At 38.8% G+C, this 24902-nt stretch overlaps 1 protein-coding gene across 5 annotated transcripts in view; it reads right to left on the bottom strand.

The window, feature by feature from the left end:
• Positions 1 to 24902, bottom strand: part of SEMA3A (semaphorin 3A) — a 346181-nt gene that overhangs the window by 228556 nt on the left and 92723 nt on the right. For 3 of the 5 annotated variants that reach the window (XM_038179761.2, XM_072026369.1, XM_072026305.1), the window contains exon 2: positions 21676 to 21746. The gene's annotated coding sequence lies outside the window, so the exon portion shown is untranslated. Of the gene's footprint in view, positions 1 to 7085; positions 7131 to 21675; positions 21747 to 24902 lie in introns of all 5 variants that reach the window. The other 2 variants (XM_072026340.1, XM_072026400.1) reach the window with 1 other exon arrangement.

Here is a 24902-nt window from a genome sequence, read left to right as displayed (position 1 = left end):
TGGGCCCTGCCCGTTAGCCAATTGCTCACCCATTGTATGATGTTTTTATTTAACTGTATGCTGGACATTTTGTCCAGTAGGATCCTATGGGAAACCGTGTCAAAAGCCTTGCTGAAGTCCAAAAAAATCACATCAGCTGGTTTCCCTTGGTCCACCATACGGGTGATCTTATCATAAAAGGAAATCAGGTTAGTTAGGCAGGACCTACCCTTCACAAACCCATGCTGGCTGGGACCAATGACTGCTTTGTCCCCCAGGTGCGCCTCAATACGTTCGAGAACCATCTTCTCCATGATTTTACCAGGCACTGACGTGAGACTGACAGGCCTGTAATTGCTAGGGTCTTCTTTCTGACCCTTCTTGAAAATCGGCACAACATTTGCCAGCTTCCAGTCTACCGGGACCTCTCCAGACTCCCAGGATCGTTGAAAAATAATTGAGAGAGGTTCCGCGATGACGTCCGCCAGCTCCTTCAGCACCCGGGGATGAATCCCATCCGGACCCATGGACTTGTAGGGATCCAGGTGGAGTAGCAAATCCCGCACACGTTCAGGGTCGGTTGGGAGTTTGTCATCCCCACCGTCCCGGTCCTCCAGCTCAGGGCACCCTGGGTCCCGAAGCCCATCATCGGCATTGAAGACAGAGGCAAAGAAGGCGTTAAGCGTCTCTGCTTTGCCTATGTCATCGTCTGTGAGAAGACCTTCCCTATCAAGGAGCGGCCTTATGTACTCTTTAGTTCTCCTTTTTCCATTCACATATCTAAAAAAACCCTTTTTATTTTCTCTCACAGACACAGCCAGCTTCAACTCTAGGTGTGCTTTAGCCACACGAATTTTCTTCCTACAAACACGAACAGCATCCCTGTATTCTTTCCATGTCACCTGGCCCTCCTTCCAGTAGCGAAACACTCTATGTTTCCGCCTAATCTCCATAAGAATGTTCCTGGTCAGCCACGCCGGCCTCCTGCCGCGCCTGGCTGACTTGCAATATTTAGGAATTGCCTGATCTTGTGCTTCTAGGAGGCATCGCTTAAAGAATGACCAGCACTGGTGGACATCAAGGCCTTCAAGAGCAGCTTCCCAGGGGACCTTGCTGACTAGTTCCCTGAGCAGCCTGAAGTCCGCCTTCCCCATATCTAGGGATGAGGTTTTGGTGGCACTTTTCCTTCTGTCACCGTAAATTTTGAACTCAACCACTTCATGGTCGCTATGACCAAGGTGGCCACCAATCACCACATCTCCCACCAGACCCTCTCTGTTTTCTAGCAACAGGTCTAGGAGGGCACCTTTCCTAGTTGGCTCCGTTAGCACCTGCACCAAGAAGTTATCATCTAGGTGCTTCATGAACCTCCTGGACTTGCTCGTGTCAGCCATGTGGCACTCCCAGTTAACGTCTGGCAAGTTGAAGTCCCCCATAAGGACAAGGGGAGTTAATCTCGAGGCCTCTCTTAGTTCAGTAAAGAATAATTTATCGGCGCTATCGTCCTGGCCAGGTGGTCTGTAATAGACTCCCACAACGACATCCCCTTTATTCTTTCGTCCCTTGATCCTTAATTTCTTTCTCCAAAGAAATGTTATGTAATACAATGAAGTATATATAACAAAGATATAGATATATGGAACATAATGAAAAATCTATAATGTAACAAAGAGTTATAGTAATATAATCTTATATCTGAAAAGAAAGTTCTTTGGAAAATAAAGTATTAAAAATATTACTGGGTAGGAGTCAATACAATATTGTGTGTTTGTCACTTGATGAGCATGTAATGGTGAGCATTTATATTACAGAGATAAAATGGATGTCTCAACCATCACTCTTTCTGCCCTAGAGCTGCCCATTTCTATTTTATTCTATTTTGCTAAGTTTAAAGCTAAAGTTGTCATGGCTCAGCAAGAGGCAACTTTATGACATTAACAAAGACTGCCTCTTTCTCTGAATCCAAACCACAGAAGGGTGTGCTTAGTTTCTACCATTTATACTGATTTCCATATATTTCATCACTCTTATTATTCACATTTTGGTGTTGTAATAACTTAGCAATATGTGCCTGTGGCTTTCATTAGAGAGGTAGCAGCACTTACAGTTTGACAAGTCCCTACTCTCTCCCCATACAATTACTTTGCAAATATTTTGGCACAGGGCAAGTGAGGAGGGATGGATTATTTGTTAAGACAAAGGATAGGCTCTCTCAAAAATCCATGGCCTGCTGATTTTTCTATCATAGACATCATAGACTTTCTCTGTCCCCATTTCTTTCTGCAAAATTAATACAAAACTGCAGTAATCTTTAAAAAACTCATAAGGTGAGGCTGAACGTAGCATCATGAATTGTTTGTAAACTGCTTGGAGATTTTTGGCCAAAAGGCACTGTACAAATACAAAGGAGTTAATTGAAACTACAGGAGTCAATTCTTAATGTATCTGTCTGTGTTTACGAGCACACTTTTCACCTTGCCCTTGTGGAATTTGAAGATATAAAAAACACACTCAGTTCCAAAGACCCTTAAATCCCAAAAGAAAGTAGAGATAAAAGGGCAGAAGAAGTTAAAACTTGTCATCCCCATTTTACAGTGAGAACTGAAAACAAGAAGCTTAATGTATTTGTTTCTGGATGCACAAAGAGCAGTGTATGCAGGGACGTGAAGGCAGATCTCATTAATAACTTCCCAAGTTCTTCATGTAGACGATATTCTGGTTAGCACAGTCCTTCTACATTCTCCCCTCTGTCCCACAACATATAATTACTGAAGTACAATTACTGATTTTACTGGCATTAGAAAGGTAAGAAATAGTCCTTCATAAGCCTATATCTAGCTTGGAAATCAAAAACAGCAGCATGCATTTTTAATTTGTTTACCTCTTTGTTTGTTTGTTTGTTTGTTTGATTTTCACATGAAGCTCATGAAACTTATTGGTTTTGGTAGTGTTTACTTATTATGAGGGTTTCTTAAGGTAGCTGAGGTGGCTGAAAGCACAGTATGCTGAGGAAGTGCTCAGTCATGGCCTGCTGGTTGGTGTCAAAAGGCCAGCATCTGGTACCATTCTCTTGGTACTCAATTGCTTCTTTCTTTCAGCTCTTTCAGACCAAGGTACAACTTGAGAAGTGCATTTCGTGTTATAAAAGCCCTAATAGAATGGCAGCTTTATGTGCATAAATCTGTTCTCACTGCCAACACCACAGCTTAGCCAAATAGCAACAGCAGCCACAATACCAGGAGGCCAAAGTTTTCTAAGACTAAATCTGTCACCTCGTCTCGTGCAACTAGCTGCCTACAGCCCTACATATGACCTTAAATTTGATTCTCCCATTGTACATAAGCTAGAGAAAGTTACACAGTGCTGATTTATTGTGCTATACATTTTCTCCATTTTCTTTACTTTTTGTTTGCATTTTTCTTAACAAAGTTACCTATACTCCTTTACATACAAAGAAAAAAAATGAAAACAATAACAGTCATGGTTAACTGTCAGAAGATCTATGTAAAACTCAACTGCCACAACTTACTAATCTGAACAAAGGGAATTTCATTTTGACTTTATTGAAATATAAAACTTCCTCAAATTAAAACCAAATGAACTCATCTTTATAGTCAAACTGAGACTCTACCAAGGCACACAGCATCAAGTGCTACTTCACACAGTGGGGTCAGCACTCTTTCTTCACTGCATTTGACAACGTTTATGGATTTGTTGTTGTTTTATATATATATTCAGAAGTAAATCAATATAATATTAATAATATAATATATATATAATCAGAAGAAAATCAAAGCCATGTGGACACCTACAGAGAAAATAGGAGGTCTCAAAATGTCATTGGCAGAGCAAAGTTTGTGACTTTCTCACTGCACTCTAGTTTTTGTCAACTGTGCTTAAGTTACATTTTCATATTAATTTATTATATTGTCTAAAGTAGTTGGGGCTGGAAACAAATTTTCTCATCATTTTTATAGAACTGTAGAGCAGCCATTCCCAGGTGGAACTTCTATAAAGCAAAGATTTGTTTTAATCCACAAGCCTCAAACTAATATATAACCTCCCCATTCTTCTAAGGCAAGGGTAAAGCAGCAGGTGTTTCAAGTTCCTGGGAGATGCATTACAGAGACAAATTTAAACCATTCATGATTAATAAAAATATATATATATATATATTTTTTTTTTCATCTGAAAGGCTAGGAGAATATGAAATTGCAGTGACCATACTATAAGCTTTAAAATATAAATAACCCTCATAACACCTGCATATGGGGAAACAAAGCAATATTCAAAAGTGTGTTTAATAGAACAAGGCAAAAAAAAATACACACTATTAAATGAAAAATTGAAATGCAAGTGCATAACAGTCATAATTTTTAAAGCAGGAACCCAAAATAATGAACAAACAGCCAATAACTAGAAAATCACCTGAAGGATCGAATTCAAAGGGCTTATTAAAACTATCAAGTTTACCTTTTAAAGGGTCTATGTAATTACATGTTACAATATTACAATGTTGTATGCAGGGCACACAAGGAAAGCATGTGCTGTAAAGGTCTGAACAACCTATGGCTGTATGTATGCAGAAAACACAGCAGGTTCCTGAGCTCATGGATGCATAAATGTCCAGGAGAGGGAGCCTGAAGGCAGTCTGCACTGCACCATTATAGACCTGTCTTGCTTTGAAAGTTTTGCCTTGCAATTTGACAGCAGAGGACCTGATTGGGGGTTAATGTGAAAGGCTACACATTAAACTTTGTTGGCATATTACTCTGAACAAAGCCACTAGCCTGTAGGATATGAATTTTGTCTTTGCTAGGTATCACACTTCTTCCTTTGGCAATAAGAAATGACAATGTGCACCTTTGTCCTCCAGTCTCATAGACTTGTGTTAAACAAGCCTACAACAGACATAGGGATACAAGACAGAATTTTTGTTCATTTGATTGAATGAAAAAATATGATCTGGGCAGAAAGACATTAGATTACTATTATTAATTATTATTATTATTATTATTATTATTATTATTATTATTAATTTCTTCTAAGTTAGTAGAAGAGTTAACTGGCATTCCAGAGTTTATTCTTATCAATACCACTGTATAAACAACTTGAAGCTCATCAGACTGTATTAAGTGTGCTCAGACTGAATACTGGGAGCAGTGCACTTATCCACTCCATACATGATAGGATGCTGATTTGGTTAGTAGCTATATACTGGATGTCAATTTAATATCAATTCTTAATATGCAAATCTTTTGACTAATTCACAGTTAAGCCTACTGGAAAAAGACTGTTCTTGATTCCTGGAAATCCCTTATGAATCCAGTGGTTGGTAATTTAATATCTTGCTTTCTCATCCCACTTTGTCTACTTGCAATACTATCTGCCAGGAAGAGAATTAATGATGGTGAGTCATGATTTACAAAGAAGGAGTCTGTTTTTTCAAGGAGACTTCAACAAGAAGCCAAATCCCCAAGTAAACTTTGTGATATTACAAGAGAAAAAAAAAAAAAAAAAAGACACTACACATACTATCTAGGGGATTCCCTAGATGCAAAGGAAGTTACAAAGAATATATGGGCAGCCCAAAACAGCTATGGATTTCCCTCATGTAATGGAAAGGGGATTGTAAAAGAAATAAAAAAAATAATAAAAAAAAATGGGCAGCTGGTGTGGGTAAAATGTCTCTGTCATTTGCCTTCTGAACTCTCTTCCCCCACTAAGACAAAGGAGACTTTTAACTGCTTAAAAGATGTTCACTAAACAGCATGCATTTCTCTTCACCCTATAATGTCTAAGATCCAATAGCATCCAAATCTCTGAGTCATACTTATCAATACAAGCTAAGTATTCTCCCAGCTTTCAGTGTTAGGATCATTTTTTTTTTTTTCACTGACATGAATAAGGACATACTGTTTACATCCAAGTTGGTTTAAATAGGTGAAAATTTATTTGTGGGTGTTGAACCAGATACAAAGAAAAAAAAGTTATGGGTCATAATGTAATACACATACTGAGTTTCAAATGGTCTTTAAGGAAGCCCAGAGGAAAACATACAAATACTTATATATTATTTTTTTTTTATATCCATGTTCACACACAGAAAGAAGAATATATAACAAGAACTTGGTAATTCTCCAGCTATCTGAAATAGTATTTCATTTTAAATATTTTCAAGTGATTATGAAACTGAAATATTTTTATGCCATCAGCCATGATATATTCCCTCATACAAGTGACTAGGTAAAATGAATGAAAACAAACAAACAAACAAAAAACACCAGAATAATAATGTTGAGTCTTTGACTATAGAATATTTTAGGAAACAGAGTTATATCTTCACGGAAGTTAGCAGTTAGCTAGTGGGAGTGTATTGCAGAGCAGACACAGCAATGGCATGTGATGTGTTCTTATTTTTTCCATAGTATCTCAGATGATATATCTCAGTTCCTTTACTCAGGTAAAGGTACTCAGGTAAGTAGGAGCTTAACTGAATGACCCATCCTCGTGACATATGGTGATATTCTTCTACAGTTAAAATGGCATAAGTGAGAACCTGATTTACAGAATGAGTTGGACATCATTTTTTGAGAACCTTTGAGAAAGGAGATACTCAGGATGACTTGATTTCCTTCAAGATTTTTCGAAACTTCATCATATACCACATCTAGTACACCATCTGGAGTTGGACATATCCTATTTTCTTTTTGTTTCTTTTTTTTTTTTTCTTTAATTATTATTTTTGGTTTTCCTACCTCTGATACATCCACAAGACCTGAAGTGCAATGAAAACATCACAGACCACATTTCTGGTGTTATAAATCAGGGGAGCTCCATATACCTCAATGGAGCTAAGTCAGCTTACACAAAGTGGGCACCTTCATTTCTGCTGTGCAAAAGGGATCAGGGAGCACATGTATTTAATTCTACATCCTGACTTGTGGATGTGTCTCCAGTGCATCTGACAGCATTCTTGATAAGTTAAAGGCTTTGTGAGTCATGGCTAGTTATAGATCAAGTAATCCAAAGCCTTCCTGCCCAGAGGGAGGCATGAGAAAGGCCATGGACACAATGCCTGACTGTAGAATGTAATAAAGCCTTACCTGAGAGATGGATGATCCCACTCAAACATTGCTGATGGCTTCATTCTGCAAGATGTCAGTAAAGTACCTGAGCATGTGTTATTTCATAAACAAAGCACAACAAGATTTCTAATCTGCTTATATTTTTTGTGCTAAAAAAAAAACACCACAGGCAGTTGCTTACAGTACAATTTGCCTCCAAGTCTTTTTAGCAAAGTTCTTTCACTCCTTGAATAGGCAAATTGGGCGCACAGAATGGTTGAACCTTGGGTGGGATTTTTGAAGGAAATATTTAAGAAATAAAGTGAAATTTTGTTTTTAAAGTTAGAAAAAAAATGTCTTTGGTCTTACTCCCATGTGAACACTGGAGTTATAAAAGGGGTGAGAATTTCACTTGGCCAACACTTTATCTAGAGCTAATTTTCCTACATCTAATCCCCTAACCAGCCTCTTTCACTTTGTAGGATCAGAAAATGGGAGCTGGTGTTACTGACATCACAAATTTTCTTTTAAGCGAATGGCACAAAAATTCACCTCACTTCTAATTTACTATGCAATAGTCACAAAGTGTCATCTTGTTTATTAAACAGACAGTGATATTTGGTTGGAATCTAAAAGTGACCACGCAGTCCAATCATAACAACCCCTAGCAGATTACATTAGGTTTAATGCTACTTTCTGCACTGAAAAGAGTTGCAGTCCCACCCAATTGCCAAACTCAGCACCCTGCTGCCAAAGGCAAGCAGAATGTTGTCTCGGTGTGACAGTTGATGAGTAACAGGCTTCCTAGGTGATGCTCTGAATTATTAAGAAAAAGAGATCTTAATAAGGGCAAAAGTTCTCTCACTGGTTTTGTAGGAGCCTTTTTAAAGCCAGATCTGGAGATAGGTGGCACACAATCAAACTCAGAAATCAAATCCAGAATTTGGTTTCAAAATCTTACAGTTCTAAATGTTATCATGCTTCCATAATGTACGAAAAAAAGACTTATACGTGAAAACAGTGTGCTTGCTGCTATGAAATTGAAGAAAGGCACAGCTAGGTACAAACCTCTACAGAAGATATTTTGTCCCAACTTCTACCACCTTGTAGTTGCAGTCATTGTTTTCATACAGTTCTCTTAGAAACTAGTGGAACTTCACCTTAAAATTACTTTGGGTTTTTGTCCCTTATATTTATTTATTTTTATTTATTTTATTTTTTCCGTTGCTATTCTCTTTGGTATGTCACTCCTGCTGTTTTGAAAACAAACTCCAAGAAAAAATAATTTAATATAATACTACTACTTTTACTATGTTTTCAGAGATAGTCTAGTGGAACTGCTATTTTTAAAAACTGGAATTAACTTAATAGACAAAAATATATTCAAAAAAATGAAATCACCACTGTTCATACTTATCTGAAATATTTGCTCTGAAATTCAGTGAAAATACTGTTTACTTCAATAAAACTGCTATTGCAGAAGGCCTATTAGGAACTAGAATTAATGATCGAACAAGAGATTATTTCTAAGCATATATCTAGACTGAACAGAATATACAGTACTCTAACTTCCCAATTCCTCATCTGGCTGCATAAAAGCTACAGCAGAGTACATTGTGACTCTCTGCCACTGCAGGTGGATGTATTTCCTTTCCAAGGAAAGCAGGACAGGGAAGGAAACACACACAAGTCTCACCTTTATATGGCTCTGATGGTTTATACAGAGACTATATTAACTTTGCTTGTCCAGATTTTTGTTACAACATCTAGTAAAATTCCAAAGAACATCTAATTCACTCTACACTTTTAAAACAGACTTAGACACATGGGAACAAACTCCAGACATATTTACTGGTGTCTGATTGTCTTTAAACAGGGCTTTAATCAGATAGCTTCTTAAGTGTTTAATTTCTGACAGTAGAAATATTTTGGAATTGTTCACTTTTTAAAAGGAAATGTTCATTCATTTTGCTCAATATCAATTCCATTTCGAAAATCAGTTTTCTGGAGCAAAATGAAAGCAAATCTTATAAGAAGTAAAAATGTATTTAAATGAAACAGTATATAAGTATCCAAATATATTTGATTTATGCAATTGAACCTGCAATATGAAATTCTAAATGTATTAGCCCAAAGCTTTTTTTTCCCTAGCTTAGAGAAGAAAATTATCTGAACTCTTAATAATTCTTGCTGCAAGAAAACCAACTTGTTCCAGGCTTATTAATTCAGCCTGATCTTGGACTGTGGAATTCTTACCACTAGCATTCAAAACTTTAAAAATAAAAAATAAAAAAATTATCCCAGCAGTACTTTTAACACTGTCATTCAGTCTTGCCCTAACAACTGTTGCCCCTTACAACAGTTAACCATGCACCTGAACGCCTCCAGACCACGAGTTGACACTGACACTGCATTGGTGGCAATTAGCAGATGGTGACCCAAGATGGATAGATAGGGTAACATGGCTGTAATCTTAAATTTCAAGAGGCAAAGAAGTTTGGAAAAGGTGATGGAATGGTGTTGAGGTTTTCATAGGAAAAGATGAAATCTGGGGACAGAGCAGAGGAAAAGGTCCTTCTTTTCCTCCTGTGTCCTTTTTCCTCCACAGCCCAAAAATCTTGACCAGAATCAGGGTCTTCTGCCACTGGAAATGTCAGGAGTTCCTGTGTTAATCTATACTGTGCTGTTACTGACTTCTGTATTCACAGAGCAGATTTGTCCCTTCTGTAATGGTGTGGTATTCTGAACCTTCACTCTTGCTGTCACTCATATTACACCTGAAAAGCTCATTCAGAAGAAAAGTGAAAACATTTTTACCCATTCTAATTCTCCTAACCTGTTTATTCCTGGAGGCAAAATAATCAACTAGCACACCTGTGGAAAGTGAGAAAGAAGTAGAGGAAACCCATCAGGGAAACTCCCTGCAACCACAGCTGTGCATGCTGCCACTGGACCATGCCCAGTGCCTAATGACACATTGGGTAGGCATTGATCTCAGCCAGTTTATGAGGTCTGTTACAAAATTAAATCATTATCTGCTGAATCCCATGGAGCAGAAATTGCTACTTCTAAGCTAATCCATTTTCAAATTAGCTTCCAATTGTGACAGATGACCTCACTGCAAATCAGCTTACCTAATTGATAACACTCACTAAGGGAAAAAAAATCAATCTTTCTCTTCCCCCCCCCTATTTTTCTTATTTATTTATTTATTTATTTATTTATTTATTTGTTTGTTTGTTTGTTTGTTTGTTTGTTTGTTTATTTTTAATTCCTTGCAGCTTCCTTTCATACTGCTCCAACTGGGAAGATAAACTTTATGAAAGCTGAGATTTCTTGATTTCTTAATTGTCTACTCTTATTTAGATAGCAAGAAGGGCAAAAGGAAATCGAAGACCGTCTGTTTTGCTGATGGTAGAGTTGACAGTATATGCTATTTTTTTGCAAAAATTTCAGAAATTATTTGGTATATATATTAGAACAAGATACAGAGATTTCTACTAAAATAGGCTCTGTTTCTTGGTCATTGTACTTAATTATAGACAGTTCTTTATTGCAGTTGGTAATTGAAAAGACAAATCTTAACAAGAGTCTGGCCGCAAGGCTAATGGTAAGGGAAGATCTGATCTCCATGTGATTTTTAAAAGTGGATAGAAGAAGCAATCACAGGCTGCCTCATAAGTCTGTTCTAGATGATTTTAGTTATGAGAGGCGGAGGTATTTTTTATGTCCATGTAAGATTACACTTAGTGATGAGAGTGCATAAATAATACCTTATATTTGAGGGGTTTGGGGGTGCAGGTAGTGTTCTCCTCTGTCCTCCTGCTGAGTGACTGAGATGCAGATAGAAGAAGCAGAACAGGACAGGTAAATGACTGGCTGAGGGGGTGGTGTCTGGACCAGGGATTTGGGTATTTTGATCTTGGGCAGTCCTTTGAGAGGCCAGGTACATGGGCTACAGACAGACACCAACTGAGCAAGTGGGACGCAAGTGTGTTGGGGAGCAAGCTCTCTGGGCTGACTACCAGGGCTTTAAACTAAATTTGATGGGGGAAGTGAGGGGAGCTAAAGGTGACAGAGAAGGGCTGGGGGAAGTCGTCACTACTGTCACTGTTGAAGACAGGTAGAAACTTCTGAGATCTCCCATAGGATTGTCTGAGGGCTCCTCAGAGAAGGTAGCATCCCCCGTCCAGTATCTTCTTCTTGCATCTCCCCAGGGGTAACTGCACCTGCTACTTCCCTAAAGTGCCTGTACACCAATGCATGAAGCATGGGAAATAGGATGAGCTCGAGATCTGTGTTCGGTCGTGGGGCCACGATCTCGTTGCGATCACTGAGATGTGGTAGGACAGCTTGTGTGACTGGAACGCTGTTATTGAGGGCTATGTCCTCTTTAGGAAAGACAGGCTGGGGAAGCGAGCGGGTGGGGTTGCCCTTTATGTGAGGGAGCAATTAGAGTGTACCCAGCTCCAGCTGGGGGAGGGTGAAGGACAAGTCGAGAGCTTGGGGGTAAGAATTAAGGGATGGGCTGGTATGGGAGAAACAGTGGTGGGGGTCTACTACAGGTCTCTACTTTGACCTCTACCTGCTTGGGAGTATCTCATGGGATAGGTTGCTAAAAGGCAAGGGTGCTTGTGAGAGCTGGGCTACATTTAAGCAGCACTTCTTCCATGCTCAGGGTTGGTGCATCCCGAAGAATAGGAAATTGGGGAAGGGGGGCAGGAAACCTGCGTGGATGAGCATGGAGCTCATCAATAAGATCAAAAGGAAGAGGATGGTCTACGAAATGTGAAAAAAGAGCCTGTCCTCTTGGGAGGAGTATAGATGTGTTGTCAAGGCCTGCAGGGAAGCGATGAGGAAGGCTAAAGCCCACCTAGAGATGAGGCTTGCAAAAGAGATAAAGGAAAATAAGAAGGGTTTTTTCAAGTATGTAAACAGCAAGAGGAAGACTAGGGTAATGTGGGTCCCTTGATGAATGAGGGGGTTGTCCTGGTAACGGAGACGCTGAGAAGGCAGAGGTACTGAATGTTTTCTTTGTTTCAAGGACACTCCCCCGAGACTCCTCACCCCTGGCAATAGGTCAAAGGGTCTGGAAAATGGAGGGCTCCCCCCGGTGGACATGAGAGTGGTTCGGGAACATCTGAGTGGGCTCAACTCACATAAATCCATGGATCCCGATGGGATGCATCCGCATGTGCTAAGGGAGCTGCAGATGTGATCACTGAACCACTCCCTATCATCTTTGAAAGGTCCTGGAGAATGGATGAGGTGCCTGAAGACTCGACGATAGCCAATGTCACTCCAGTCTTCAAGAAGGGCAGGAAGGAGGACCCCAGAAACTACAGGCCAGTCAGTCTCACCTCTGTCCCTGGAAAGGTATTGGAGCAGCTTGTTCTGGATGCCATCTCCAAGCAATTGGAAGAGAAGAAGGTTATGAGGAGAAGTCAGCATGGATTCACCAAGGGGAAGTTGTGCTCGACCAACCTTTTTGCCTTCTATGATGGCATCACCAGCTGAGTAGATGGGGGGAGAGCGGTGGATGTCATCTACCTTGACTTTATCGAGGCTTTCGATACTGTCTCCCATGACATCCTACTAGCAAAGCTGAGAAAGTGTGGGATAGGTGAGTGGACGGCAAGGTGGGTTGAGAACTGGCTGACTGGCTGAGCTCAGAGGGTGGTGATTGGCGGAGCAGAGACTGGCTGGAGGCCTGTGACTAGTGGTGTTCCCCAGGAGACGGTGCTGGGTCCGGTCTTGTTCAACATCTTCATTGACAACCTTGATGAGGGAATAGTGTCTGCCTTTAGCAACTACACCAATGACACAAAGCTGGGAGGAGTGTGGCTGACACGCCAAAAGTCTGTGCTGCCATTCAGCAAGACCTGGACCGGCTGCAGAGATGGGCAGGAAGACACCAAATGAGATTTAATAAGAGCAAGTGTAGAGTCCTGCACCTGGGAAGGAACAACCTGAAATATCAGTACAGGCTGGGGGACAACCTGCTGGAGAGGAGCTCTGAGGAGAAGGACCTGCGGGTGGGCGACAGGCTGACCATGAGCCAGCACTGTGCCCTTGTGGCCAAGAGGGCTAATGGGATCCTGGCATGCATTAGAAGGAACGTGGCCAGCAGGTCAAGGGAGGTGATCCTCCCCCTCTACTCTGCCCTGGTCAGGCCTCACCTGGAGTACTGTGTCCAGTTCTGGGCTCCCTGGTACAAGAAAGACAGGGCTCTCCTGGAAAGAGTCCAGCAGTGGGCCACAAAGATGAAACGGGGCCTGGAGCATCTTCCCTATGAAGAAAGACTGAGAGACCTGGGTCTGTTCAGCCTGGAGAAGACTGAGAGGGGATCTCCTCAATGTATATAAATATCTGAGGGGTGGGGGACAGAAGGATGTAGCCAACCTCTTCTCCGTGGTTTGTGGGGATAGGACAAGGGGCAATGGCTACAAGCTAGAGCACAGGAAGTTCCGCACAGACATGCGAAAGAACTTCTTCACGGTGAGGGTGACGGAGCATTGGAACAGGCTGTCCAGGGAGGTTGTGGAGTCTCCTTCTCTGGAGATATTCAAGGCCTGTCTGGACGCCTACCTGGTCAGCCTGCTCTGAGGAACCTGTTTTGGCAGGGGGTTTGGACCCGATGATCTTTTGAGGTCCCTTCCAACCCCTACAGTTCTGTGATTCTGTGATTATACAAGCATGTTTCAGACTGAAGAAAGAGAAGATAGATTCAAATCAACAGATAAAGGTAAATCCAGTTTTAGAACAACATCAGACCTATGTCAAATTACAGGGACATCTTCTGGGACAGGTTAGTATCTCAGTTTGAATCTTCCCTATTGAATTCCAAAAGGCACAGGCACAGATGCCTTTTTTTTTTTTTTTTTTTTTTTTTTTTTTTTTTTTTTTTTTGAGATAACTGACACATTTATATGCAACATATATTGTATATGGTAGGACAGAGTATATAGAAATGTACAGAAATATTTAACTTCTATCTCAGTACCAAAAAAACATATCTCTATTTTTCATTACCTTATGAAGTAGATAAAATTAGGTAAATCTAAGAAATAATACTAAAAGAACAACAACCAAAAAAAAAAAAAAAAAAAAAAAACAAGTGCAGAAAAAAGTAACTTAACACTGTATTGGTTAAAGAATGATGAAGACCTGTCCAAAAATCATACAGTTTATCCAGGTTGTTCTTCAAAGCAGTCAGTACAAATTAAGTAACTGTTAAGTTCATCCTACACTGACTCAAAATAGAAGGTAGTGAAAAAAGAATCTCTGTGCAGCTGAGTAAGGGACAGTCCAGGTTTCCATTCTGGTGTGTCAGCTGGCTTAGAGGCAAATCTGCATTTGCTCCTGGAGAGATACACATGTACTGTTTTTAATAACAAAATAGTCAATATGTCTCTAAATATGATTATCATAACCACATATAACTTGTTGTACAACTATGCTCAGCTTCATAGGTAGGGCAGAAAGCCAGAAAATGTGGTGAACATATCCTCTTCTCCAACCCTTTGACCTACTAGTGTGATGTTTATCTTCATGCTGACATTCCTAAAAACCTATATTTCCCCCTTGAATTAAGCTACCATATATTGAGAACAGGATAGCAACTAATGTTCTTTTGGCTTTTTAGAAACATTTTTTCTTTGCATTAACTGCTTTACTTTTTCTCCCCTTTGTAAGTTTCTCTCTTCATTTCTTCGTTGAGTCCCTATTTCGTTTCTGATCGTATGACTCTTTCCATTCCATCTTGGTTACATGCTAAATAAATAAACAAAATAAAAATCCCAAGGCAACATTGTGGCTTATGGTTTCAAATGTCATTTTTACTATGTCCCTGAAGTTTACACATGAATGATGTATTGACCTTTGAAGTAGCATTGTCCTGGGACATAGCTGAGATTTTCTATTAGAGTGAGGTTTGCCTTCAACAAAGGAGGAATGTTCAGATAGACTGATAGCTATTTAGCTCCTGGCTAGGCTAAAAGTATAGCTTTCCCCTCTCTCAGGCCTAACTCCTAGCATAGGAATGCAGAAACAAAAGGAAACACAATACAGCGATAAATCTAGTAGTTAATCTGAGCAACTTTTTAGACATTTAAGTTATAAATTGGAATATATAGTTTTTTCTTTAGTTATTTTATCCATTTTCATTTGTGCCTAATTTATCTTTAAAATATGCTATGCTATTTTGAAAGTTATATGGATTATTTTTTTTTTTCTCGTTTGTTTGTTTTTCTCACCATTGGGGAAAACGTTCTGGGAGAGCTCTAAAGTAATAGGGTAAGGTATAGCTTATTTTCTTAGGAGTTCTCTACTCAGTATTAGTATGCAACTCAAATTCCAAAATATTTGGCCCCCTGCTGAAACAAATAGAAGTGCTTAAGGAACTGAACTCAGAGCAATTTTTAATATTCTTAAATGTTGCTTCCAAATACTAAAATATTTTGAAGTGGTGTCTACCTATTTTCCTATGATATATGGGGATAAACTCTATTCTTTATTTATCTTAACAGGAGTTTTCTTTCAATGAATCTCATAATATTAAGGGTAATTGAATTATAAACACTACTAGAGACCAAACCCACGAAACCAAACTCATCTGCTACTGAGAATGCTCAGTGTCATTGTAATTTTCCCATCCCATTTCAAGGAGTCTTCAGAAATGAGATTTAGTCTATTGTAAATGCTTCAGATAGGACCATCAACAAAGTAACCAAATGTGGTAAACGAATAATCAGAAGTAGGAAGAGTGTACCTCAGGTACACTAACGACTTGTAATTGTTTTCCAACAAGTACAAAGGGCTCTGGTGGTACAAAAGATATTGATCTGGAGCTTTAAAATCATCTCTTATTACTATTTCTCAAGTCTTGGCCAAAGATAAAAATATCATAATTAGGCCTAAAATTGTAGCCCAATCATGTGACCTAAACAAACAGCGGCACTCAGCTGGAACAAGGACAAAGTAAGGAAAGACAAAATAAATAAGGGACCCCTGGCCAAAACCCCCAGGATCACCTTAGCTCAAAAGGGGTTGCACAATGGCATACTTCATAAGAACCAGTGAACTAATTCAAAGATAAGATATTGAAGGGGAGAGGGAAATCAATGACCTCACTTTCCCTGTACATACTACTTTTTTTTTTTTCTTTTCAGTTTTCTGATCACTAGCCAAAATAAATAATCCTATGCACAAATACAGTATTTTTCTTACCATTTATTATTTTTCCTATTTGTATTGGCTTATCAAAGACTTGCATGGAGAAGACAGTACTTTAGATGCACAATGTGTAAGGACTGGCAGATATTTGACAGCATTTTGTAACCCAAATACAAAGCATTAACATTTGAAATGGAACTGGTGGAAACCTCAGAAACAGAAGTCACTGAGCGTAAGAAAACCATTCAGTTCCAGCATTTTCTATAACTTACATGTTGGGTAAATAACACGATGGGTTTGGTGCAAGAATATTTCTCTCTTCCAGACAAAAACAAACAAACAAACAACTGAAAACAAACCAAAATGAAACAAAACAACAATAACAACAAACAAACAAAAAACCCCACCTTTCATTGATAAAGGTAAATTTCACTGTAAGATAGCAGTCTGAGTACAACAGCCCTGCTCATCAAGGAATGTTACTATGTAGGTAAGTAATTCTGACACTTTCTTCTTACAACTTCATTGCTCTCCAAAACAATGTTTTACCTCCTTTGTAGGGGGAAAGATAATGAAGAAATTGAACATTTAAACAGAAGTGAAACTTGTACTTTCCTTAATGAGTATATAATAACCTCTATTAGAAGACTCAATTTTTATGATCTAGATTTTCAAAGTAAAATTAAAGAAACAAACAAAAATAACAAAAAAATGCTTTATACTCTTCAAACACTGTAAATGGTCAAAAAATGTAATTTATTTACTTTGAAGCTTTTATTCTCTCATAGTAATGTGAAAATGTGAAAGAAACCTGAAAATCAGACCTGTTCTTGTTTCTGTATAAGCTGTGATGAAATGATTTTTGCTTGAACATCAAAGCTAGGCTCATATCTAGCAGAAAGTACAGAATGGGTAGCAAGACTTTTTCCATTAGAGATATCAGACTATTGACAGATTTTATAATCACATCATTATGCTGTACTCCATCTTTCTGGAGTACAATCCTGACAAGAAAAAAAATATATCTGCATAAAACACAGACTTTATATTCTAACATTTGTAAAATGACAAATTATCCATTACAGATTTATAGGACAATATTAGTCTGAAAGACTGAAAAAGTGCAACTACTGCTTAGAATAATTTGAAAGAATTACTGAAGTTCATTTTATATCTCAGTGATTGAGATTATGTTTAGAATAGCCTTAAGCATAACAGGAAGCAAATGATGGAGAAATATCTATGTTATATTTTTGTTCTTTCAATAAATCATGAATATATCAAAAAAATATGAATACAGAGAACAGAAGGAGAAACACAGTATCTAATATGTTGCTGCCATGACTGACATTATAATTGGCTCACGAATGTATGGGGACTGCAGTATGTTTAGACTTAATTTCCATATGTACAATACAGCCATTACAACAAGTCTTTTCTGCATCTGGGAATTAGTTTATAGCATTGCAACTGTTGCTCCTCTGGTCTTCTGTTGTCTTTGCCATGAACTTGAGTCTTGACAGAGAAACTGTGGCTGGACAGAATAGCTAGCAAATATTATTGTAGTCCCCCTAGATATACTAGTTGAGAATATATCTCTGTAAACGGAAAGAAGCTCAAACCATGGCATTTAGGTTTGGAGCTAAATAAAACAGAAATTGGAGACTTTGAGTACAGTTTCTTGTGTTGAGATTAGAAAAGTAGTGGTGCGAAAGATATGGTAGGTACAGCAGCACGTACAAACAATTGTCAGCACTAGAAGTCATCAACCTAGGATTGCTGTTTTGCACCATGATTTTCGGGGCACATACAAACAAAGGCCATCTACGTTATAGCTGGTTGGGAGTTCTCCAAAATGGTCTTTTTCTGTCCAAAAATTATAATTGTCAGATTATTTTATTTTCTCTCTAGTGAAAACTAATAATTTTCAATAACATTTTTATTTGAAATATTTTGCAGATAGATCCTTCATGGAATATCCCAACTGTCTTGACTCTCCTTTTACTTAGACAAAACATGAGAGCATGGAATTTATGCATGAATGTTATGTACGGTCCAGTGAAAATAATTTGTATGCGTGGAACAACAATAATAAAGACTGTGTCTCTCCAAGAATATGTCTCCATGTACAAAGAGCATCATCCTTGGAGATGCTTCACAGACAGAACTTTCCACCATTCCCTTTTTTAGCGATTACCTTGAACCAAAGAAGGAAAAATAAAATAAAACTGCAGTCAGTCTTCTACATCTTTTGAGATATTGAATCATTCTCTATAGAAACTTCTTTCCTTTATCCCATCCAAGCCAGCCAGACTCTGGCCCAATGTTTAAGTATTTTCACAAAACTAAACAGTTGCAACAAAAACAATGAAAAGAGACTGCTTTTATCCTAGGATTTGCCTGAGACTCAAGAGTAAAAAGGTTTTGGTTTGTTTTTGCTTTTTAATTACAGGTGAGAGTCATAACTATTGACCTATCTTTGAGCATTCACAACATATCAGCATGATTAGAAAAATGAGATTTTTTTCCTACTTTTTTTTTTTTTTTTTTAAATATACAATTTATCAACACAATGAAGAATATAAAACAAATTCCTCAACCCTAAAATCTTTCAGAAACCAGTTTTAATTTTTCAGCCAGTCCTCATCCACGTGGATGCCAAATGCTTTTGTCATATTATTAATTCAGTCTGTACAAGAGGTTGCGGTTCTCTTGCTAAAGGAACTATGAAATGCTATGAATTGCAGTGCCAGGAAATCTGACAAGTGCCCTCCCTCCCAGTACAGTATTTTGGAGAGAGGAAGCACTGAGCAGAAGGCAGACTCTCTGTGGGTTTTGGGGGATGGTTTACATAGCACTTGTACTTTGTGGTGTAGTTGGGAAGCAGAGAAAGCCAGAACATTTCAACAGCCCTTTCCCTTTGTCTCCTGTAGCTTATAAAGGACAAAGACAAACTTATCAAGGCAGGAGAAACCAATGTCCTTGCTTCTATGACTTTTCTACCATTTTGAACTGGTGCTACCAGCAAATTCTCATAGATCATACATTAAAGACAGTGTTTGGGAACATATATAGGACAGTTATTTCATGAACACTCAGTTTCAGATGTTGTTTTAAACCACATTCAACTATATGAGATATTTTTTCTTGGTGTTGTTATTTTTTTCCCCTCCTTTCCCTTTAAAAATACCTGAGGACTATTTTTAATATCTTTCAGGTAAATATATTAATAGTCATGTTGGCTACTGGGAACACAAGCATCAGATATTGGGAAGATGATTGAAGCCCTAATAAATTTGAAACCATTTTCAATTAGTACACAGGAAATTTACTTTACGAGCCATGACTTGTTTTATCAGTGCCCTGGAGGGCAATTTAGATTGGAAAAATTGGGAGATCATTGTATGCCAAAAAAAGAAAACAGATACTTAACTTTCATGTATAGTCTGGGATACAGCCATGACAATGGGACTAAAATATTACTGAGTATCAAAAAATATTTATCTTTATACATTGGGGTCAATCATAGTTCCAGTGTTGAAAATAACATTTATCCCATCCTGAAGCATGCAGTTAACTTGGAAGTTCACCACTTGCTGTTTTTACTTTTAAATGAACCCTAAGTAAAACCCTTATTTTGTATTTCTTATAGGTGCAAAAAGATATGTATATATTAAGATATGGGAACAGGTTCTCAAGAAAGCAGGAGCCTCCCTAAATTTTATCATATCTTTAGAACTTTGGTCACCTGAGTTTTCTGTTGGGTCACATCAGATACCCCATACTCTATTTTACTTCTCTTATTGCCCAGGTTCTCAGCAAGGAATAAAAAACGGACATCAAAGGGAGAGAGTACAGAGGGAGGGACTCCTGCCAATGCATAACGCCTTCTCAAAACATGAACAGCAAGATCAAATTTTATGATTCTAAAATTTGTTTTGCCAATTGTAGTCTTGTCAGTAAGGTGAAAAACAAGATACACTCAATGAAACAATTCTTAATATATCTTTGCCTAAGGTACACAAGCATCAACTGCAACAGTGCTCCTTGTGTGTTAACCTGCCTTGACCTCATCCACCTGAATAAGGGCCTCTTGCAGTGTGGTCTATAATTTTTCAGTACTTTTTAATCATAGCCACTTCAGTGTCTTTTACACTTCAGCAAGCTCCTTCAAATGATGCCAAGCTCAGTTAGATTCAGCAGCATTAGACCATGACTTAAACACTAAAGGCTAAATTATCATAGTTATTTCTTGGCTGTGCAAGGGAGTGAGAAATCTCCCCTCCTTTTTCTCCCTCTGTGACTGTAACTCCAGGCGAAAAGGACAGGACTATGAGAAAACCTTTGTGCACTTTGCTCCATGTGCAGCAGCTGATACATAGAGTGACAAACAAAATTCTTCAAGAAAGGAAGTGCTTTAGGCCTTCTGTCAAAGCATGTATTGCAAAGACATGACTCCAAACAAATATTCATATCATCTAGCTTTAGGTTTCATTTGCATAGTGACTGAGAAAATATCTCAGAGTATCTGAATTAAACTAGTACTGAAAGCCTACCTTTTTGAGAAGAGCCTAAATGATTAGTGATCAAAAGTACTTTAGGGTCTATACAAGTAAAAATTACCACATAATTGGCCACAATTCCTATAACAATGGGAATATTAAAAATTCCAATAGTACTCAGTAATGAATCTCCAGGTAAATACAGGTTTTATGAGGGTATTAAAAGGCTTATGGTTTTCCCTTCCTATTTGAAGTTTCCACCTTCAAAGTTTTTGCTTCTCAAATGAATCATAGCTGTGGTATCTGAGTTCTTACACCTGAAATTATTTCAGACATCCAAGAGCTTAACTTGAAAGAGCAAACTCTTGAAAATGTTGCTTCCCCTTGCACAAAAGTTCTATTGGGTATGACAATAGCATTTTCACTGCAACTGCAGTGAAAATAGACCAAAGCTGAAACGTACCTACTGTCTGCACATCTCAACAAATGCTACATGGCATTCTCTGGCCATGTCCAGAACCCTGAAACAGGAGTATCATAGCCTTTACACCCAGTTTGCATGAGGGAGGGACACTGGTATGCCTACCAACTGAAATTCCCCAAAGAAAAGCAAAGTATTCAGAAGCAACCCTGATCAGACAGGTCTCGCCTCAATAAGCAGGTATGATATTGTCAGGTCACATACAAGGCCAGAAATGTAGGGCACATCATGGACTGCACCTATGCCTTAATATAGCCATGGTGTCTATCTGTGTCCATCAAATCAGCTGTGTCTACATGAACATATAGCTGAGGTTTTAACAGCAAAATAATCAAACGTAACATTCAAATCCTGTGCATAAATTTCAAAGTGTTAGGATCTTTAAGCAACATAGTAATTTCACACAGAATGGCTATATGGCTATAACAATTAAAACTATGTTAAACAACTAAATAAAAAAAAAAGAACTTACCTCACACAACAATAAGTGCTTAATGGTCAAAGCAGAATGATCTGGTTTGATTGATGTTTTCTTTGATACTCCTAAAGGAAAACAATTTTATATTTTAACAACTAATTGACAGATAAAACATAAAGGTTTACCTATATGTTTTGAAAAATAAATAGGAAAAATACCAGAACATTGCTTTAAAGTATTCAAAGCCTTGTTTATATAACAAGAACATTCTAAATTCAGTATGATTTAGGAAAGTATGATTTAGGAAAGTGCATGGCAGGAGGCTTATGATGAAACACAGTCGTATTGCTCTTGTATAAAATAGAAATCTTTGCTGTAATTAAATGAAGTCATATTGGTTTGCAACTGCAGTTTGTTAGGATTGTCTCATTAATAGAAAACAAAACAAAACAAAACAACAACCCTCCATATGAATCTATTTTTATTGGAATGAAGTTACATCTCCATATAAAGGAAAGCCTAGTCACAAGATATTGAATCAAATTGTTTTTAATTTTTGAAACACTATAGCATGCTTTAGTCCACTCAGTTAATCTTCAATAGGAAAAGGGGAGGGGGATAATAATTATTCAGAGAGAGGACATTCAGTGTTGCAGTGCTATAGGAATATCATATAGCACAGGTGTGGAGCATTGAGTGTACAACCCTATGGCAAAAAAACAGCAAGTAAGAGCACATGCCAGGGAACCTGATCTGACATTAGCCAGAGTGCTGTAACACAGATGTCACGTTGGCCATGCCTAGAAGCTAGACATAAGAACTATGCACTTTTTGGCCTCACAGGTCTACTCAGACACATATGTGGGTATTCACAAAGGCTAACTGCAGCCAAGGAAAATTGATCAGAATGTCAGGCTCATAATGAAGTAGCTGAGATCACCTAACTTCAAACTCTAACAGAGCCTTGCTCCCTTCATTGGAAAAAACATTTCACCTTCCTACACTAACTTCAGACTGTATGAATTTCCTCCTCTCCATCTATTCAACCCCCTCCCCCTCCTTCTTTCCTGAAAAGCTGCAAGAAAACAAGCTAAATGAAAAATATTTAAGACTTTCCACAACTCACTATTGAGAGCACTGCTCATGTAAATGGACCTTCCAGGCACTGGTGCATAAATTCCACTGGCAATTTGACAAATTTACCACTGCCTGATGTGTATCACATGAGTACAAACACCCTGGGCTGCACTTTCCTCCTCCGAGACATTGAATATACTCTTGCACCAAGAGGTGCTAAAGAGAGAAGGTGTTGGGGAAGGAAAGGGAAAAAGCTACGTACAGACTTTTCAAAGCTCTCTGCGTGGAATTCATCCATGAAAGATAAAGTCCAAATGGAACTAAAACCAGCTTTATCTGCAGTCGGTCCATTTTACTGAACATCTCAAATTTAAGATTTCTCTTTGGAACACATGTATTGTGATGGTTAACACTGTTAAATTCCTTATGGCAGATACTCTGGGATCCTACGAATTTGGAGAATACATCTTGTGTTTTATATGTGCTTTCACAATACCTAACATTCCTTGGCAAATCAGTTAGTAACATTCTCACGTAAAATTATGCTATGTCTTGCTTGTTACATGTAAGTATAACTATAGAAAATAAAAAAAAAAAAAGTTTCTGTGTTTGGATCATGACTTACAGCTCTCTTGAGGTGCTCAGACCTTGTAAAAGTGATTGACACAGGATGAACAGTGCTTTTTTTTTTTTCAAATAAGACAATGGTAAATGAGATTACAGGCTTCTTTCCTTATAGAAATGTATTACAAAAAAGTTTGTTGAAAGACAGTCTACCCTCCAGATTTAAAAAGATGCAAACATAACCCCATTCAGTGGAAGAAACCAGTATTGTGAACTTTCCCACGTCACCTGTCAAACTTAAGACAACACGCACAGATGTGGTCTACCTTGACTTCAGTAAGGCCTTTGACACCATTCCCTACAACATTCTCCTCAAGAAACTGGCTGTTCACGGCTTAGACTGGCATACACTTTGTTGGGTTAAAAACTGGCTGGATAGCCGGGCCCAAAGAATTGTGAATGGAGTCAAATCCAGCTGGAGGCCAGTCACTAGTGGCATCCCCCAGGGCTCAGTACTGGGGCCAGTCCTCTTTAATATCTTTATCGATGATCTGGATGAGGGGATCGAGTGCACCCTCAGTAAGATCGCAGATGACACCAAGTTAGGTGCGTGTGTCGATCTGCTCGAGGGTAGAAAGGCTCTGCAGGAGGATCTGGATAGGCTACACCGATGGGCTGAAGTCAACTGTATGAAGTTCAACAAGGCCAAGTGCTGGGTCCTGCACCTGGGGCACAACAACCCCAAGCAGAGCTACAGGCTGCAAGATGAGTGGTTGGAGAGCTGCCAGGCAGAGAAGGAGCTGGGAGTATTGGTTGATAGTCGGCTGAATATGAGCCAGCAGTGTGCTCAGGTGGCCAAGAAGGCCAACAGCATCCTGGCTTGTATAAGAAGCAGTGTGGCTAGCAGGGCTAGGGAAGTGATTGTCCCCCTGTACTCGGCTCTGGTGAGGCCACACCTCGAGAACTGTGTTCAGTTTTAGGCCCCTCACTACAAGAAGGACATTGAGGTGCTCAAGCAAGTCCAGAGAAGGGCACCAAAGCTGGTGAGGGGTCTGGAGAATGAGTCTTACGAGGAGCTGCTGAGGGAGCTGGGTTTGTTCAGCCTGGAGAAAAGGAGGCTCAGGGTCAACCTTATTGTTCGCTATAGGTACCTTAAAGGAGGTTGTAGCGAGGTGGGGATTGGTCTATTCTCCCACGTGCCTGGCAACAGGACGAGGGGGAATGAGCTGAAGTTGCACCAGGGGAGGTTTAGGTTGGATATTAGGAAGAACTTCTTTACCAAGAGGGTTGTTAGGCATTGGAATGGGCTGCCCAGGGAAGTGGTGGAGTCACCATCCCTGGAGGTCTTTAAAAGACTTTTAGGTGTAGAGCTTTGTGATATCTTTTAATGGAGGACTGGTTAGTGTTAGGTCAGTAACACAGAGGTTGGACTAGGTGATCTTGGAGGTCTCTTCCAACCCAGACGATTCTGTGATTAAAGTAATAAGAAAAATAAAAAAAAGTTTTAATATCTCAGAAATACAAGTGTTGATCTTCTGTAACCTGAACTGTCAATGACTTAAGATTAAATACATTATCAGCTAAAGAGAACAATGTTTGTAAGGTTTTCCCTTAACTTCCCCGCCCCTAAATGATACAAT

Source organism: Anas platyrhynchos, chromosome 1 (assembly GCF_047663525.1).
Source record: "Anas platyrhynchos isolate ZD024472 breed Pekin duck chromosome 1, IASCAAS_PekinDuck_T2T, whole genome shotgun sequence".
NCBI lineage: Eukaryota > Metazoa > Chordata > Aves > Anseriformes > Anatidae > Anas > Anas platyrhynchos.
Note: the sequence above shows the minus strand (reverse complement) of the source record. Positions and strands in the feature narration are given on the sequence as shown.